Source organism: Thunnus maccoyii, chromosome 24 (genome assembly GCF_910596095.1).
Source record: "Thunnus maccoyii chromosome 24, fThuMac1.1, whole genome shotgun sequence".
NCBI lineage: Eukaryota > Metazoa > Chordata > Actinopteri > Scombriformes > Scombridae > Thunnus > Thunnus maccoyii.
In genome coordinates this window covers 4,676,222-4,694,190 of record NC_056556.1, presented here as the reverse complement: position 1 = coordinate 4,694,190, position 17,969 = coordinate 4,676,222, and the positions used below count along the sequence as shown (strand labels likewise).

The 17,969-nt window shown below is 38.7% G+C and overlaps 2 long non-coding RNA genes across 2 annotated transcripts; both read right to left on the bottom strand.

Moving 5' to 3' along the window:
* Positions 1-7,809: 7,809 nt before the first annotated feature.
* LOC121891777 lies at positions 7,810-9,478 on the bottom strand. The gene is made up of 4 exons (XR_006094152.1): positions 8,883-9,478; positions 8,717-8,790; positions 8,470-8,578; positions 7,810-8,376 (listed from the first exon to the last, which is right to left on the bottom strand). It is a non-coding gene; the product is annotated as an uncharacterized LOC121891777 (long non-coding RNA).
* Positions 9,479-15,342: 5,864 nt separating this feature from the next.
* Positions 15,343-17,620, bottom strand: LOC121891778. The gene is made up of 2 exons (XR_006094153.1): positions 15,741-17,620; positions 15,343-15,382 (listed from the first exon to the last, which is right to left on the bottom strand). It is a non-coding gene; the product is annotated as an uncharacterized LOC121891778 (long non-coding RNA).
* Positions 17,621-17,969: the final 349 nt, after the last annotated feature.

The window sequence follows — 17,969 nt, the reverse complement described above, 5'->3', positions numbered from 1 at the left end:
GGTGGATCAGAAGATAAACACATTATTGTGTCCAAGAGGGAAGTTCAGTACTTCTTCTTCTTCTTTAAAACAGTCCAAAACTGGTCATCAATCAAAATAAATCAGCCAAACATCAGAAAATAACATGAAATAGTTTTTATTTTTCATGCCTAATATCGATCCTTAATTTGACTTCTGCTAATAGGCAAAAAAACAACAAACAACCATCAAACAACAGTGAAATAAAACTGAGAAAATATGAAGATATGAAGACAGAAAACATCATAACACAAAATTTAGAGAACTAGAAGCATATAAATGTGGAAAAAAACATACAGTAGTTCTGACTGATTCAATATAAACAATAATATAATTGATATAATAGGTGCACCACACTTTTTCTTTACCTGAGCTTTAGTCGGGCATATTGGTTTATAATGTTGAGATGAAATTGTTGCTCTATATAGACAATATACTGGACATAGACGTTATTCCCTCTGGCAGTATAATGATGGGGAAGGTTGGGATGTTTTTCCTCTCAAACTAATTTACTAGAATATTTTTTTTTTTTAAGGCCTTACAAGGTAAAAATATCCAGTAATTTACTGGAAAAACAACAACATGCAACAACATTTTTATGTTTTCCTATCCTATTAATCATCTTGTGACCTCTCTGAGATTTTTCTTTTGAGCCCTTTGTGAGAGAATATGAATTGATAAAGGACCAATGGGTTAAGTTATTTCAAGCAAACATCCTGTGTGCACATTCAGCCAAGAAAATAGGAGAACTTGCAGCTTTTTTTTGTTTTTACATCCTTGTAAATTGATTGATTGGTTGTTTTTTTTGGACTGTTCTGACAATTTGAAGACGTCTCTTTGCTTTTTACTATTTTCTGAAACAGACTTTATAGACTAAACTATTCACATTAAGCAAAAAAAAAAAAAACATCAAGGGATTAATCGTTGCAGTTGCAGCTCCGCTAGTTTCCAGAGAATTTGTTGGAGTCACTTTACTGATAAGTCACTACACTGTGTCTTGTGACGCATTAAAAACCTCAATGAGCAACATTTCAAGTAAAGAAATAAAGTGTATTTTAGGAGAAAATCTCCAGGCGGCTTCTCACTTGACTGCACTTCCATAAGGATTTTGTTGTATTGGAAGGAGCAGCTTTACCTTGTTTTGGAACCAAACTCCTCGCTTGGCATTTTTCTGTCAGAGCGAAGGAGGTAAGGGAAGGGAGAGAGGGAGGAAGGCAGGGTTCTCAGTCCAGAGACAGTGACATCAGCAGTGCCTTTGGCGCCGCTTATCTCCACAGGATCTCCCAGCTGCCCTGGCATTTCCTGAAATGGGCCACACACTATCAAACTAAAAAGAGTCACGGAACCTTGAGGGAGGTTTTTAAAATGGAAACCTAGAGGAATCCAAGAGAGTTAAAGGGGATCTATTGTGCTTTTTGTGTTTTTCTGTCATTTATATACTGTTATGATGGTGGATATGTATGTTAAACATGGTACAATTTCCAAAACATGTAAAAATGCTCCCTGCAAGTCAAAAGTCAGGGCTTCAACCTGCTCTGTACACTTGTTTATGCTGTCAGATCATCATGCATACCGATAAACTAACATCTATTCTGTAGCTTTGGTTGCTACGGTCGTTGCTAAAGTATTTCCGTCTGTTGTTTGTGTTGTTCGCTTTGGATTTGCATTTGAGAAGTTGACATTTCAAGTAAAGAACAAGAAGTGAAATCCTGCTACTATAGTGTGTTTCGTGGTTTGTTTACGTTGCCTCCTGAGTGGCTGGAAATCAGCTGTAACGCAGCTTCTGGAAGCTGACCAATCAGAACAGAGTGGGCTCATTAGGAGGGGGGCCTTAAAGGGACAGGAGCTAAAGCAGCTAAAACTGTTAAAACAAAGTGACAGTATAAGATAAATAAGGACTTTAGAGCTGGAAATGAGCATAATAGGTCCACTTTAATGAGTCATGTTCATTGTTTCATATACAATTTGGCCTTAATAAGTAAAAAAAACATGATAATAATGATCCAAAATGATGCATTCTTTCCTATATTTTTATTGTAAGGTGTTTGTTTTTTTAGCTAGTTAGTTTGATGCCAAAAGATCTGTTGTTCTCAGAGTGTGGTTTCCTACAGTGATTCATTCATTCCCACATTTCCACTGGTGCATGTTGTGGTTGGCTGAAACTCTTGTCAGCTGAAAGTGAAAACACCAACAGTACTTTTATTTATTGTGACCACTGTGTGTGTTTTTATATTCAGCAAATTTTTGGGGTTTTGAAGGGTTTACTAAAACTTAAAGTCATCGAAAAACACAAAAATCAGACTGTTGAAGTGGAGTTAAAACAGTAGATTTAATCAAATTAAATGAAGCTTCTGGAGAAAATAATAACATACCATCTTCTTGCAAACTCTTCATTCATTATGGCTGATATTTCTTAAAAGTATACGGATGTGGAACTGGCTGTACATCACAAGATTTGCAAGAACGTCGGCGGTACATCAAACAAAAGATGAACATAACAAAATAATGTTATGTTCTTTATACAATGTTGTAAAACTGCAATAAATGTATTTTTATCTTCAGACATCATGTTCAGAACAGTGTCATCATGAATGTTTCCTAAAGGAATTAAATGAAAACTATGCAGCTGTTGAAAATTGAATCTGTGTTTATATCAACAGAACAGTTGCTGCTCAGTAAAGTGCAGCCTGTGAGGGCTTAAAGCAAAAAGGAACAACAAGTTTTCATAACTAGTTCTTTTCACATGGATCACACCACGTAACTGGAACACTGACTATATATTATATATATATAATATATATTTCAGTAACTTCGCTTTACTTCTCTCTGTTCTGTTATTTGCAAACAATTGCAACAACTTTATTGCAAACTTTATTTTGGTTAGAAATACTGGTAAAAAAAAATGGTAAATTGTGAAGCCAGTTGTGTCAGTTCCAGTCAAGACTGTCATAATAATGCAATATCATAGGCCAACCAATATTGTAAAACCATAGAATACTGAACGTTTGCTAACTTCATAATGAAATAGCCATCTTTCTTTGCTATTTACACTTTTCTTCTCTTTCTCCTTTTTCATTGTGAATATCTGAGGCTATGTATATTTTTTATGTTCATCTGAATATAATATATATGATTTTTGGATAATCTATTTTGCTTAACTAGGAATAAGCAGCTTTGTGCCCATATGTAGGCCATGTAGCAGTCTGAGCCTGTAGTTATTTGTTCTATTTTAGTTTACCTGCCACTCTCTTCTTTTTTCATTTGTGTGACCCCCATCACCTTCTCTCTACCAACTCAGTTTTCTGACCTGTTGTTTTTATTTTTTTTATAAGTACAATTGAATCAGCTAAAGGTTGAAAGGTTATTCATCTTAATATTAGGAGCCTTGCTTCAAAAATCGATCTCCTCAGAGCCTGGGTTACTCTTTACAAACCCGATATTATCACTATTTCTGAAACATAGTTAAATCACTGATGATCAAATTAAAATTGACTATTTTGTTCTGTATAGAGCTGACAGGGCTTCTAGAGGAGGTTCCTAATGTATAGCCAGTTAATTTTGAATGTCTCTTCATTAACATTATTCTTCATGATAATTAACATTTAACTATTGGCGACATTTATAGGCCTCCCTCTGCTCCGACTGACTCTACTAAGTGTATTTTGTCAACTATTAATTCTCTTGGGAGGCATAATGAAATGATAATCTTGGGTGACATCAGTAGTAACTGGCTTTATTGTTTCTCCTCCAGTGATAGAAATGTATTTGGTAGTGTAAACCTCACTCAGTTAAAGGACCAGTATGTAGGATTTAGTGGCATCTAGCAGTGAGGTTGCAGATTACAACCAACTAAATACCCCTCGCCGCCCCCTACGGTGGCTGAGAAACTTGCAAAAAATGCGTAATTTATGTTAGACCGAAACAAGGAATGCAAAATCCATCTACTATAAAGATAGCTTTTTTCAAGACTTTCATAACTCTAGACAGTATTGGAATCAATTGAACCATATTCTCAATAAACCTAACAAAAGCTGCATAAACCAGAAAAGAATTAATGATGATATTATTTCTGATCCTTTACTTATTTCCTGTGCTTTTAATCAGTGTTTCTTGTCAATCTGTTGTTCCAAACACTTTAATTCTCATGATACAGCTGGTTCCTCAACCTATCTTCCCTCTAATGGTTCATTTTCCTTTAGAAAAATCTTGCCTACTGATGTTTTTCATGCTATATGTGAGTTAAAAGAAAGGAGCAGTGCTGGTCCAGGTGGTTTGGAAGCCAAATTTGTTAAACTTGCCGCTCATGTAATATGTATCCCCTTACAGATTTATTTAACTTGTCGCTGTCTACTTTGTCCGCCCTGTGGAAATGTGCCCCTCAAAGGTAGAAACCCATCCAATGTGAATAATTATCAACCAATTTTTATTATTTGTACTATTGCCAAAATATTTGTGAAACGTATTATTAATCAATTATCACAGTACAAAAGTCTGCTCAATATTTTATCTCTATCCCAATCAGATTTTAGACCTAACTTTTTGACCACCACGGCTCTTCTAAAATTCACCAGTGATGTGTTCTTTACCTTTGATAAAAGCCAACTCACAGGTGCAATTTTTATCGATCTTTCCAAGGCTTTTGATATGATTGATCACTACCTCCTCCTTGATAAGGTCTATTGGTCTTCATAATAGACGTAAGCGTGTTGTCTTCCATTGTTCTCAGATTGACTATTTAATTGCTGAAAAGGATGTTCCCCAAGGTTCCACTTTGGGACCACTTCTTTTTTTTATTTTATTAACGAATTACCTTAGATTGTCTTGTTCATCTTTATGCTGATGACACTGTTATTTACACTTCTAACACATATTACAAATCCAGAATTCATTACAGTTTGATTGTAACTGGTTTCATAACAACAAATTTGCATATACAAGAAGAAGTCTTATTTTTCACTATAAAATATATAAATACTGTGGGAATTATGTAAATATGAATATGATTTGATTTGCATATTAATTTTGATGATGGGTCACCCCTTGAGAAAGTTGATTTGTTCTAATATCTTGGACTTTGGATTGACCCTGAACTTTCCAAATGCCCCCTACATTGATTTTATTATAAAAAGGAAGATATGGTTCTCTGAGTTCACTTTATTGCCCAATTAATTGTTTTACATTTCAAGTCAGAAAAAGAATACTTCCTCAGTTGATACTACCTATCATTGGTTATGCTGACATTGTCTATCAGAGCATCTCTGACACTTATCTTGGGCCCCTTAATGTTGTAAATTATTCTCTCTGTAGATTTGTTTTGAGGTGTTCATATAGATCTCACCATTGCTTCATGAATTTCTTAATTGGTTGCAGCCTAAATCTAGAAGGCAATCTCACTGGGTTCAGTTCATCTTCAATTGTGTTTACTTAAATTGTAATTCAGTGCAGATCTTCATATTCACTCAGACATATGCAATATCCCTTTTTTTTTTGTCTCCAGAATTTTCTAAGAAGTCAGACGCAGGTCATTCCAATACAAAGCTCCATCCAACTGGAATAATCTTCCTCTTTTTCTGAGATTTATTACCTCTTTCCGCTGCTTCAGGACATCTTTATTTTCTCATGTTAAAACAACTTGTTTATGTTTTTAATTTGTCTGTACTTACAATCTTCATTTTATTTGTGCTACAAATAAACTGAAGACAAACTGCTTCAGTTGCTGTGTACGCTCATGTAATTGATTTATTATCCGGGTCTTTGTATCCAATTTTTCTTGTACAACAGCTGAGGGCTGGGGGTGTGGGTGGGAGAGGGTGAACAGGCTGTCTGTATCTGTGTATTTGCAGTGTATGTTTGTTATGTAATGCTGTTTTTGTCTGTATGTGTTGTATAATTTTGTATTTGTGTGTATAGGACCCCTTTGAAAATGAGATGCTACTGTACATCTCAAGGGGCTATCTTTTCAATAAATTCGATTCAATTAAAATAACAAAGTAGGTGTTTTGTAAGCATTTTCTGATCTGCCACCTCTTTGGTTTTAGGTCTTTTGGTACCTAAAATTATTTGTTGAAAGATCAGAGGTGAGAAAATGAGATGGGTGTGATCTTCTTTCTCAAACTCTCTTTTTTCATTCTTCACTTCACTGTCATGTTTTGTGTGTTCAATCAAATGCAACACTATGCGTGTCCTCAATAAGAGACTGTGTCAAAGTGTGCACTGTTTGTTTGATTATTTGTATGATAATGTTTGGGCTTACAACACCAGACGCCACTGTTGTAAGACCAAACATCCACCCTGACCTCCTCCCTAAAGACTTTCTCCAGTCTTAAAAGGAAATGTTCCCATTACTACATTACGTAATTCCAGGGTGAGACTACAAGATGTTTACGTCTTCCGAGATGGTCACTACAGCATGTCAGATCAGCTGATCATGGTGCCTTACATGCCTGCTGATACTTGTCAAACATGTCAGACAAGTTAAACCTTGACCTTGTTTGACGTCTTGCCATGCAAAGGTGATCAGGCAGGAAGGGTTTAGAGAGACTTCCGAGTTGAGGAATGTCAACAACCAAGGAGCTCTTTGTCAAACTAGTTTGACATAATGATTCAAACTCAAAGTTCACTTACAGTGCTGGATTTTTCATGTCATGGAGGTGGATCTGCTGACATGTTCTGATGTCACCTGTTGCACTTTTAGGACTGTGTTGAAATTCATTCATGACCTTGAAAACAGTAGTTTGACAAAACTGTTCCAACTCAAACTACACTTACTAGCTTTTTCCGGAGCTTTCAATCATATCATATAACACATTGTCAAATGCTGACATGCTAGTCTTTGCATCTGAGCCTAAAGAGGGGTCCAAGGATGTTTTTATACCTATAGTTTGTTCTGGTCTGAATCAGTAGATGAGTTGGTAAATTTGGTGCATTTTCTCCTTGGTTTGGTTTCTTTTCACAATGAGAAAAAATCCAAGCGAACCAAAATGCATCTTTACAAGCCACGCAAGAACGTTCACTCCACTCATTGGTCAGATGTGTCTGGGGCTGGAGCAAGAACGTAAAACACAGGAAGAAGGTCCTGAAGAACGTCATGTGGTCAAATACAACGTTTTATTGTGCTCATCCAGGTTGGACATCAGTTCACTCACTGGATAGTTGATTGAGGTCGGATCATTTTCCCACCACAAACAAAACTGCTCCAGAGTTTGTTTTGGCACCAGACCGAGACCACCTCCTCTAAAGGGTCTCGGTACGGTTGTTTTGGTCTACACCAAAACACCACTGTGTTCAGACCTGCCCAAACGAATCACACCAAGGGTTCAGAATCAGTGGTCATCCAATGTAATATTAATATTCTCAAAGAGTCAGAGTTTGGTAAAGAAAAGGAAAGTTAAACTCTGATATAGTTTTGGTTTTAGACATCATCCCTCAGGTGTTCAGTGGCTCTGTATCGATGTTTGCTGAACCCCAGCTGAGCTTCTGTGTCTCTGAGCGCAGCGCTGGGATCCACATTCTCTCAGAAACAGGCGAGGCGGAGCAGGCAGGGAGGATGAATGCGTGCCACAAATTGGCTCTATTTGCTTCATTAAGAGAGCTTGCGAGGATACATCGCAGGAGGAGCATTCAACAGTGAACGTAAACTACATCTGTTTGTCTCTCATTTACTCTTGTTTACTTCCTTTGGCTCGTTTACCATCTCACACGCTGACATTTTCAATGCCTATTTTGAATCCACTAAATTATGATTAATGCAGCGTTTAAGCTTTGGGAGGTTTAACACGCTTTAAGGATGATTTCTGAATGGGCTTGCAAAAATAATGACACTTAAACTCTCCGCCTCACATCCCTGTTTATCTCTTCATTAGTGGCACAAACATACAAACAAAAGTGAACTTTTGAAAGCTTTTCACACGCAAAAAAAAATATAAGAACTTTAACTTTAATTTACACACTTCACACATGTTCACACACATCCAGTAATGAACTTTAGCAAGCCAGCTATGCACAGTAAGACAATTCCAACCCCTCACACACACTCACGCAGCGCTGCCAGCACAGCTTGCCATTAGCCCAGGGTTGGCCGACTCCAGACGATGTTTCCAATCTCTCACACCATCTGCTCCTCGCCTCGGCGCTACCGAAAGGAGGAAGAGTGCAGCTTCCTCTTCCTCCTCCTCGTCCTCCCTACGAGGCTGGCCATCTTGTGAGGAGGTGTGAAATCTCTGGGACATGAAGCCCCTTGAAAATATTAGTGAAAGCAGTGTGTGTAAACTTCTTTACCGTTTGTATAATTGTTCTGTTTCTTTCTTTCTTTTTTTATCTTGCTCAACAGTAGTGGCTCCTCATCGGCATGACAACCCTCTAAAACCAAAGGTAGACAACTCACATGATCAATAAAACACTAAAGACAGGACACTAAAAACAAAGTACCATTAACATAACATATACACTTACAGCTAATAGTGCAACAACATCAATAACATTTTCCATTAATTTTCTGGAAATTATGACTTTGATGGATTTTATTCCTCTGGCAGAAGGTTTCATAACAGCTTTCAGTCACCTGTTGATGAATTCAGGGTTTTAATGATGGTAGGATGTACAAAAAAATGAAATAAAAGGCAAGGCAGACAACAGAACAATATGCGATCATGACATGTTCAAGTTTTGTAAATAAATATGAATAAATAAATGCAGTTACATGCACCGAGTCGAAGGTCTCAGCATTCATCCTTTCCTTCAAGGTTGAGGATTGAAAAATGAGGTGGATGCCTTCTGCAGAATATAAAGCAGAGAACATGATGTATCACGCCAAGAGCTGACAGAAATACTACATGAATCATGTGTGGTGATATTACACAATGTACTTCAGTTCTTTCGCTTTCCTTCTCGTTGCAGCTCATTTTTGGCTCCACTGACATAACATGGTTTTTATGTTGCTCTATCAATTTCTCCTTCAGTCCCACTTAGGAATAATTATTTTCTCGTAATGTCTGGCGATATGTATTAATTGTGTACATTGTTGTGAGAGTGTTTCTCTAATTTATTAAGAAGAAGCTCCATGTTTTGATGAGGAAAAGTGTCTGCTGATAGTACTGAAAATCCAGCTGTCAGCAGTTTATGAAGTCGTTTGTTTTCATTCTTCTACAAGATGTTTGACTCCTGTCTCCCCGCATTGAAAAATGAAGTTATAGAAGATGGTTTTAAAGCACATTTTGCACAAACTTCAAGGACAATCTCCTTTGTTATACATCATCAGTATGTGATGTTCCAAAGGTGCTTTTTCTTGCAGTGAAGTGTTGTAATTAATGTTGTCATAGGCAGCCAAGAAGGCACAGAAACCAATTTCTAAATTGTTCTTTGTCTTGCAGTAAATCACAGCGTGCTTTCACTTGTTTACAAGCTGTAAAAGGTGGAAATGAAAAAGCTAAGGAACATCTGACGTCGAGGTAACTTTACTACAGTTGTTCTGCTAGATGAACGAATGAATGAATGAATAGTTTTATTTTCGCTCTGGTTATTTACATGACCCATCCCTCATGGAATCATTCAGACATATTAACTAACAACAAACCAAAAATTCTTGAAAGTTAACCCACCATCTAACAGCACAATACATAAACATCATCCAAACATAATCATAAACCTCCTGCAAATAACGCTCCAGAAGATATCTCACAAAGGAAAAACAACAAATATACAAACACACAAACACAACTCCATAAGCACAAGACACAATATACAAATCTAAACTAGACAAAATCTACATCTACATCCTAGATCAGGGTGGTGAACGGTTCGCGACTTTGCTCCTATGTGGCTCAGGACTGTTCTATTGGTGTTCTCATTGGTGTTTTTTTTTGCCATTTTTTAAATATATTTCTGATAAATCAAAATGCATTTGAATATTTGACAATACTGCCAACAAATTTGCCAATATTTTTAAAATAAAAAATAATTTTGTCGTCATGTGATTGAAAGGAATCTCCTACAAGTCATGCATGTTGCTACTCTAGATAGCTTGTTGTTAGCCAGGCTAGCGCTACTGACTGAATCGCTATGGCAGAGTCAGGAAAACATAAAGCTAAGTGCAAATATGAAAAGAAACACAGGGTATTCCAACCTGAATGGGAGGAATTATATTTTTTTGTGGAACAAAATGGGGAAACTTTCTGCTTAACATGCCAGACTTCACTGTTGCATTTTAAAGCTTCAAACCTGGAGCGCGATTTCACTTCACTCCATGCTAACATGGCCCAGGAGTTTCCTAAAGGCACTAAACTTCACCAACACAAGGTAAACGCATTGAAATGTCACATTGGCATCATAGCGGGTGGCATGGAGCGTCGCTCGTACTAAAAAGTCACACAGAGAAGGGGAATTTGTGAAGATGTGACTCAGAGATGTTGTTGCTATCCTCACTCCTGAAAATGACAATTTGAAGCTTTCTGTATGAGACCTGCAGCTGTCACTGCTGAACAGAGAATACTGGATGTTAACAACTCAATTGAGACACAGTTATATACGGATCTTGAGAAATGTCTGTATTTTAGCATCGCTTTGGATGAGTCTTGCGACATTCAAGATAAGTTGTACAGTCGTCTGTGTCAGAAGAAATGCACAATTAAGGAGACATTGTGCCGTCAAGACAGGACCTGTGGCATCGACCTGAAATAGACACTCATGACTGTTGTTGAGAAGATAAATTAGCAATTATCAAAACTAACAGCGATAGCCACAGACGCTAGATTGGGATCTGCAAATGGCCTTGTAGAGCTGTTTAAAGATGACGACTGTTTCCCAGATTTTTGGACATTTCACTGCATCTAATATGTTAGATGTTAGATTGTTGGGTTGTATTGGGGTTAGTTTATAGAGTCAGTCTATATTTACACTCAGACAGTAGAGGAATGTAACTAAGTACATTTACTTATGTACTGGAGCTCTGGGTGAAGTTTGATTCTTCACCGTTTATGTTATCTCTGGTTGCCTCTGTCACATCCTGCCTGGACTTTGGGTGTTTTTTGGTCTTATGTTGTGTTCTTTGGGGTCTCCCGGTTTGCACTTCTGTTTAGTCCTTCGGTTCATAAGGGTTTTCTTGTATGATTTGGGTGGTGGGTTTAGAGGACTACATCATTAGTTTGTTGGGTTGTGTGCTTGGGTTTGTGTTCATGGTTGGTTTTGGATGGGTTAGTGTAGGTGGTGTTGAGTTTGTTTTCTGGGTTTTTGCTCTCTGTTTCCCTTTCTGTTCGGTCCTTGTTGGATCGTTTTGTGTTGTTTCATCTGCTAGTTCTGTTCAGCTCTGTTTGCCTGTTCATAACCATCCATGATTAAAGGAGATTTTTCATCATATCTGCATTCCGGCCTCTGCGTTTGGGTCCACTCCTGCTCCCCCCCCCTGACAGAACGATCCAACAAGGACTGAACAGAAAACCAGAACTAAAAAGACACTGAACTAACAAGGAGATGAGGTGCAGGTGGGGAGATGGGTGGAGAACTCAAGAGAGGGGAGTGAACATACAGGGAGCTGATTGGCTGAGGAAACACAGGGAGCAGGGCAGGGCTGACGAGGCTAACACAGGGCAGGTGTGGGGAAAACAGAGCAGGGCAGGGCTAACGAGTCCAAATGCAGGGCAGGTGTGGAGGAGCACATGAACACACAAGGGAAACAGAACAAAAACCCAGAAAACAAACTCAACGCCACCTACACTAACCCATCCAAAACCAACCACGAACACAAACCCAAGCACACAACCCAACAAACTAATGATGCAGTCCTCTAAACCCACCACCCAAATCATACAAGAAAACCCTTATGAACCGAAGGACTGAACAGAAGTGCAAACAAGGAGACCCCAAAGAACACAACATAAGACCAAAAAACACCCAAAGTCCAGGCAGGATGTGACAGCCTCCAGTGATGGTTCCTAATAAACTGTACAGCAACAAAATGCTGAGACAGAACAGTAAACACCTGTCATTACAAAACACACAGCAACAGAACGACACTTTGAATGATTTTATTGAGGAAAAAAGTCAAAGACAGGTCAACACTTCTCAAGGTAAATCATTTTTTGGTGACATTTGAGTTAAATAAGATGTTTTTAAGCCACGTTCAGCATTTAGAAAGATATTTGCTACCTCTTGTTTTGAACATTTTGAATGCCATCATCACATTGTTTCCACAAAGCTTGAAAGTTTTTCTTATATTCAGCAGCATCAGGCTTTATTCTTTCAATTCAATATATAATGCGTTTTAATTCAAAAACAAAAACAGCCTTGCTCTTTGGTTCTGAGGGACAAAATCTGACATTTTCCATCAATGTTTTAAGCCCTCTCATGAAGATGATTCATAGGAGTAAATTCCTGACCTTCCACAGAGATTATGAGGATAAATCATTACTTATTTGAAATCCCAACATAATACTGGTCCCATGCAAACAGGGCTTTACATCGAACAATCCAGCAAACCCTCGGATGAACAGAAATCTCACTTTCATCCTGTTTGCTGATGTCTTCCTCTTTTTTTTTTTTTTTTAAATTCTGGATGCAACCAATCTATTAGTATCTGTATTCCACATGCAGACGTCTCCCTCTTTCTCATCACTTTCCTCTCCTCCAACCTAATTTTTCTCCTTTTTTCCCCCAGAGCGAATGGTTCGCTTCTCAATCAAGTTTCTTTCTTCCATTTTCATTTCCTTTGGATGCAACCTTCTCCTTTTTTCCCTCTCTTTAAGTATTTACCTGTGTTTTAAAGCCATCTATCAGCCCTACATATCCCTCTTTGTGAATAATTTATACACACAGACTTCTCTTTCTGCTTTTCTCTTTCGATCTAATTTTCCATTTCTTTTCTTATGGAGTTATTATAACTGAGATTCAGCAACAAGACTACGCCTCTCTCCTCGGCGCCAGACTTACATTCCCAACTGACGCCAATCCCTTTGTTTTCAGCCACCACTTTCATCTTGAACTCTCAGCTTCTCCACCTGATCACCGCATCACAAGAAGTCATCGTAAACAGTCTTTCTCCTAAAACCCTCATCATACCACTTGTGCCTCACACAGCCCACCATTTACTTCCATTGACATCATATCGTTAACCAGCTTTATCACTTGGCCCCATTCAGTTCTCAAAATGAGAACATCTTCCATCCAGATGTACATCAACGGGTTTAACTTCTTCATCAAACTGCTTTCTGGAGCTCCAGCCCCTTTTATATCTTACTGCTACGCCAATATGCTAGTCAAAGGCCTACGAAAAACAGAACCTTGACTTGCACCAAAACCCTCACACCTGACGGCACATCTCCCCATCCATTGCATCCAAACCCTTTGCATCGGACCTATCCCCTTCCATTGACCCATCCTTCAAATCAATATCTCTCCTAGCGTTCTTTGGTTTTTGCAATGCTCAGAGTTCATTGCTAACACTTCCTCCTACGACCTGTCATGGCAAACGAGCCTCTTGGATATTTCCATTCACTCCCCAGACACCCTCAGTCTCTCTCTTCTGCCTAAATTCGTGTCCGAGTCCTTTGGAACCCATCCAACGCAATCAGACAAGGAATCTCAGACCACACCATCAAAATTCTCAGCCATCTCAAGGCTACCACACCTACATCCGCAACCACCCCAAGGACATCCGAAAAGCCTGCTATCACCTTGTCGTTTAAAGGTAACCTTGGAGGATGGTGAAGCTGACCCTCATCCAGACGTGCCCCCACCTTGAGTCTCGCCCCCTCCTTGGTTCCTCAAAGTTCCACGACTCTCAATCATCCTGACCCTGATCCAACCGTCAAACCAAATAAACTATATCCGTCTATACCGTACTAATGGCGAGGTCTTGTCAGTGGATTTTTTTAATAAATGCAGACCTTTCCTGCCCTTGTCTTGCTCTCTTCCTCTTTCAAGTTAATTATTGCTCTTTTCTTCGTGGATGTGGATCTCTCTCATGTTTCGGCTGTCTTTGTCGAGCTCATTTTTCTTCTTTGTTGATGGATACAGGCTTCCGTCTCATTTCTCTTTCTGTGCAAACCTGTCTCATTTTTTTCCCTCTTCCGGGCTCATTTTCTGTCTGCCTTCATGGATGTGCACCTCAATCTCTTATCCTCAGTCACTGTCTTTAAATACAAGACAATGTTTTTGTTTCCATTTTTGCAATCTTATTTACTTTTATTTATTTTTGCTTCCTGATGTTGTCTCTCCTTTAATTTCTTCCTCTTCCTTTTTAGATTTTGGATGCAGACCTATCTCTTTTTTTTTCATAATCTCTAAAGGCACGCACCAAACTATTCACGTGGCTGACCACTTGCAACAGACTATGGGAGGTGCTTCAGTTACCAAAATGGGTTTGGTTTGCAAATTACACAGAAACTTGCAAAACAAGTGAACACAACAACCTTTTATCTGTACCAACATGTGTTTTATTTCTATTTCTGTACCTCGTTTAGAAATTTTTAGATTCTTAAATTGATAGAATTATATTCCCCTAAGACATCTGATATCAGAAGTTCAACTTTGGTCAGTTTTTGTCAGCCAACAAAGCAAATTGATGTCTGGACTCATGGGGATTATTTTTCCTTGTTTTTCCTTGTTTCTCATGTATTTCATACTCTGTATCTTTGCTTGCCAACAAATTTCATAAAAACACCAAAACCAACAGTGTTTTATTCTGTCTCTTAATACTTCCTTGACCTCCCTGCCTTGTTTGTAAGTGCACAAGAGTGAAAAGGCCAGATTGGAAAAGAAATGGAAATATCAATTGCCTGAATTAGAGGAGCTGGTGTATTGATTAAGAGATGACAACATATTTAGTGAATAAATGATAACGTACATGAAACATGTAGCTTAAACAAATCTGTGTGGAGTGATGGGGAGACTGTAATATTCAATTAATTCAATTAATACAAGAAACCACATGGTTTTCCATTGTTTGTTGTTCGACTGGCGCTCTTTTAATGATGTCATTTTCATTGCACCCTCTTCTTCTTCCTCTTCTTCTTCTTCACTTGACTTGAGAATTAGTGCCATCAGCTGTTTGTCTTGATGAGCTAGCTCCTAATATTCACATGACAGTAGTGGATGGAAACATGCATTAATTTGCATTTTCTTTACCCCGATTTACTGGAAAATATACGACAATTTGTGTTACATTCGGATGGAAACTTGGCTTGTGGCTCTCAGCTCTGACACCACTGGTTCCTACTGAAGATTTAACTCTTTAAAAAAACTCACAAATATATATTTTCATTTTATTTAATAAAGCTCAGTGTGAGGGAGCTTAGCCAGAACGTAAAGGAAGATTATAGGAGGCAGGCTCAGACACTTGTTGCATGACTTTTATTCAGATCCGTGTAAGCGTCTCCTAAAAAAGATGAAAACAAATCAAACGTAGATTAATCTGGTTCGACTCAGATAACCACACAGCTGCACAGATATCCTCTTTTCTGCTCTCTCATCAAACCAACAACTCTTCCCTTAAATTTTCTACCCAATCTGTCAAAGCAGAACCATATTTCTCTTAAGGATGTTTCAGTCTTCCCCACATATAGCAGGTTAACAACAAAACTTTCCATATTCTCTACCATAAAAAACCATAAGTGCAAATCCCAAAAATACCAAACAAAACATACAATAACTAATGTTTCAATATGAAAAATATACAATCCTTTTTATCCATCTTCATGCGCCGCCTCATGTTAATGTATCTGAGTCAGTCTCACCTCAGATGGAGCACTGTCCTGGTCTGACCCACCGCCATACAGTACATCCAGTAACACCCGGTTAGTTGGGTAACTGTTTGTGTGAGAGTGTGTTTGCACCAACTTGCCCCACAGACTCTAGCAGGCATCGTGTAGTTGTTCTCTGGGTGCAAAACATGATCCACAAAATCCAACGGTTCTGCACTCGTGAACTTAGAAAACAAATTACGTAATCAAATAAAATTATCACTAAACAATTAACTTTTTAAAGTCTCCGTTAGCTCACAGCGAGCCCAGAATGTGTGACTCTCTGGTGAAGAGGAGACTGCCAAAATGTTCAGCTTGCGAAAGTCAAATCTTCCTTGGTGGTACCAATACATGTCCTGTGTTTTTGCTGCACAGATTAAACCCACAGTTGAAGCTGCAATCTGTAATGTATTTTCCACATATTTCTGCCTTTTCCAACAACAAGATATAACCAAAATCACTTTTTAAATACAGCAAAGATGGCAGAGTTTTGGAGGAAGGCATGCAGTTTGTTTGAGTCATTAAAACTTGGGCAAAGTGTGATACCACAGCGCTTAAACTGTTGGTTTCAGTGCGTGAAAATACAAATTTCGAGTGTGTTGGCTCTGTTCTGAACAGACTTCACCAGGACAGGTGCCAACGCACATGCTGACCAATATTTCTCAATAGAGCTTCCAACCACAGTTAATGTGACATTTTCTGAGTTTTATAATACTCCAACAAACAGATGATGCAATAATAAAACACTGTGGCCTTTAGTTTTAAGTAATGAAGGACAGTTCAAATTAAAATCCAATGCTCCAATGAGGGAAGTCACTCAGTGAGACATATTCCAAAAAGTCTGGAAAAATAGCGGTGAGAAGGTGTTTTTTACATCCGTTATCTTTTGAAATCTTGTTTTTATAAAAGAGAAAATGCTTCACACAGGTGTGTGTGATCAGGAATGGCAATTAAGTCTGATAGACAGAGGAGATACTCCGATTTAATGCACGGCAGAAACGATGAGCGAGGCCGCTGAACCGACTGCACGGTCCAACACGTTCTCATTCCTGACTCGTCAAATACGGCAGCTTGTTGCTCGGTCAGGAGGTGCAGCCCAGACGTTGACAACTGTTGATCTGACACCGAATACACACATAATAATTACACATAGGTGCAAAAAACAGAAGCCCATGAGCCATGATACATATAAAAACCCTGAACACGTCCATCAACTATGTTCTAGATTATGAATGTCTTAGTATTTTTAGTCATTGCAGTATTAGACATGTCAATGCTTATTTATACATTTTTCAAGACCCCTTCAAACTTGAAATTTTGTTGCTCCCAGGTGAGCTCAGGACTCTTCTGGAGGAGCTAATCCCGCCCTGAACTGAACCTTTATTTAACAAGGTAAGTCCCACTGTGGTTGAAGGCCTGGCCACAAACTGTAGCATCAAAAGTTTCAGACAATATGAACTCAGTCAGACAGAGAACAGATAACACTACAAAGGATAAAATGAGCTAAAAACAGACAATTAACCATGATTTTCCACAGAATTCAGTTTTCTTGAATTTGGCCAAAGATGTCGACTGTATCCTTACTCTACTGCTGCCTGCCTGTTCTCAGCCTCTCCATGTCTTCATGAAATATTCGGCTCTAGAGGCTTTATGATGTCGTTACTGTACTACTTGCAAGGCTGGTTGGCAAACTAACGTAGCTCTCACAGCTAGCACAGTCACCAACAGGACAGTCTTCAAACCATTCCTCTTTTGTGGAGCAGTTTATTTGGACTGCAATACAGCTAATAAGATAGATAGCTTCCTCCAATTGGACTCATTGTCTCCTCTAAGAGTCGAGACGGCCTTCAATTTCCTTCAATTCCACCTGCTCTTCTTCAATTCTACTCTGCATTTGGGTCCTTTTTAATGCAATCAAGTGGTTATCATTCATTTCACAGAATTTCAGCAACTTTTAGAGATATCTTGCATGACATTGGCGCAGACACGCCCAGCAGACTTGCTCCCATCCATCCATCCGCACTGCTATTCTGCAGTAATTGCTGCACAGGGTGGTTCAGCAGGAGGCTTTTGCTTCCTCTGACTGGGATAGAGGATAAGAGGCGCCAGCCTGCCTTTGGGGCTTTAAGGCTCCCACAAATCTTTCTCCTCTCTGCCTTTGAAATAAGACACCATCCCTTCGCTGACTACAGACCACCAGCAATCGCTCAAGGTGTCGGGGAC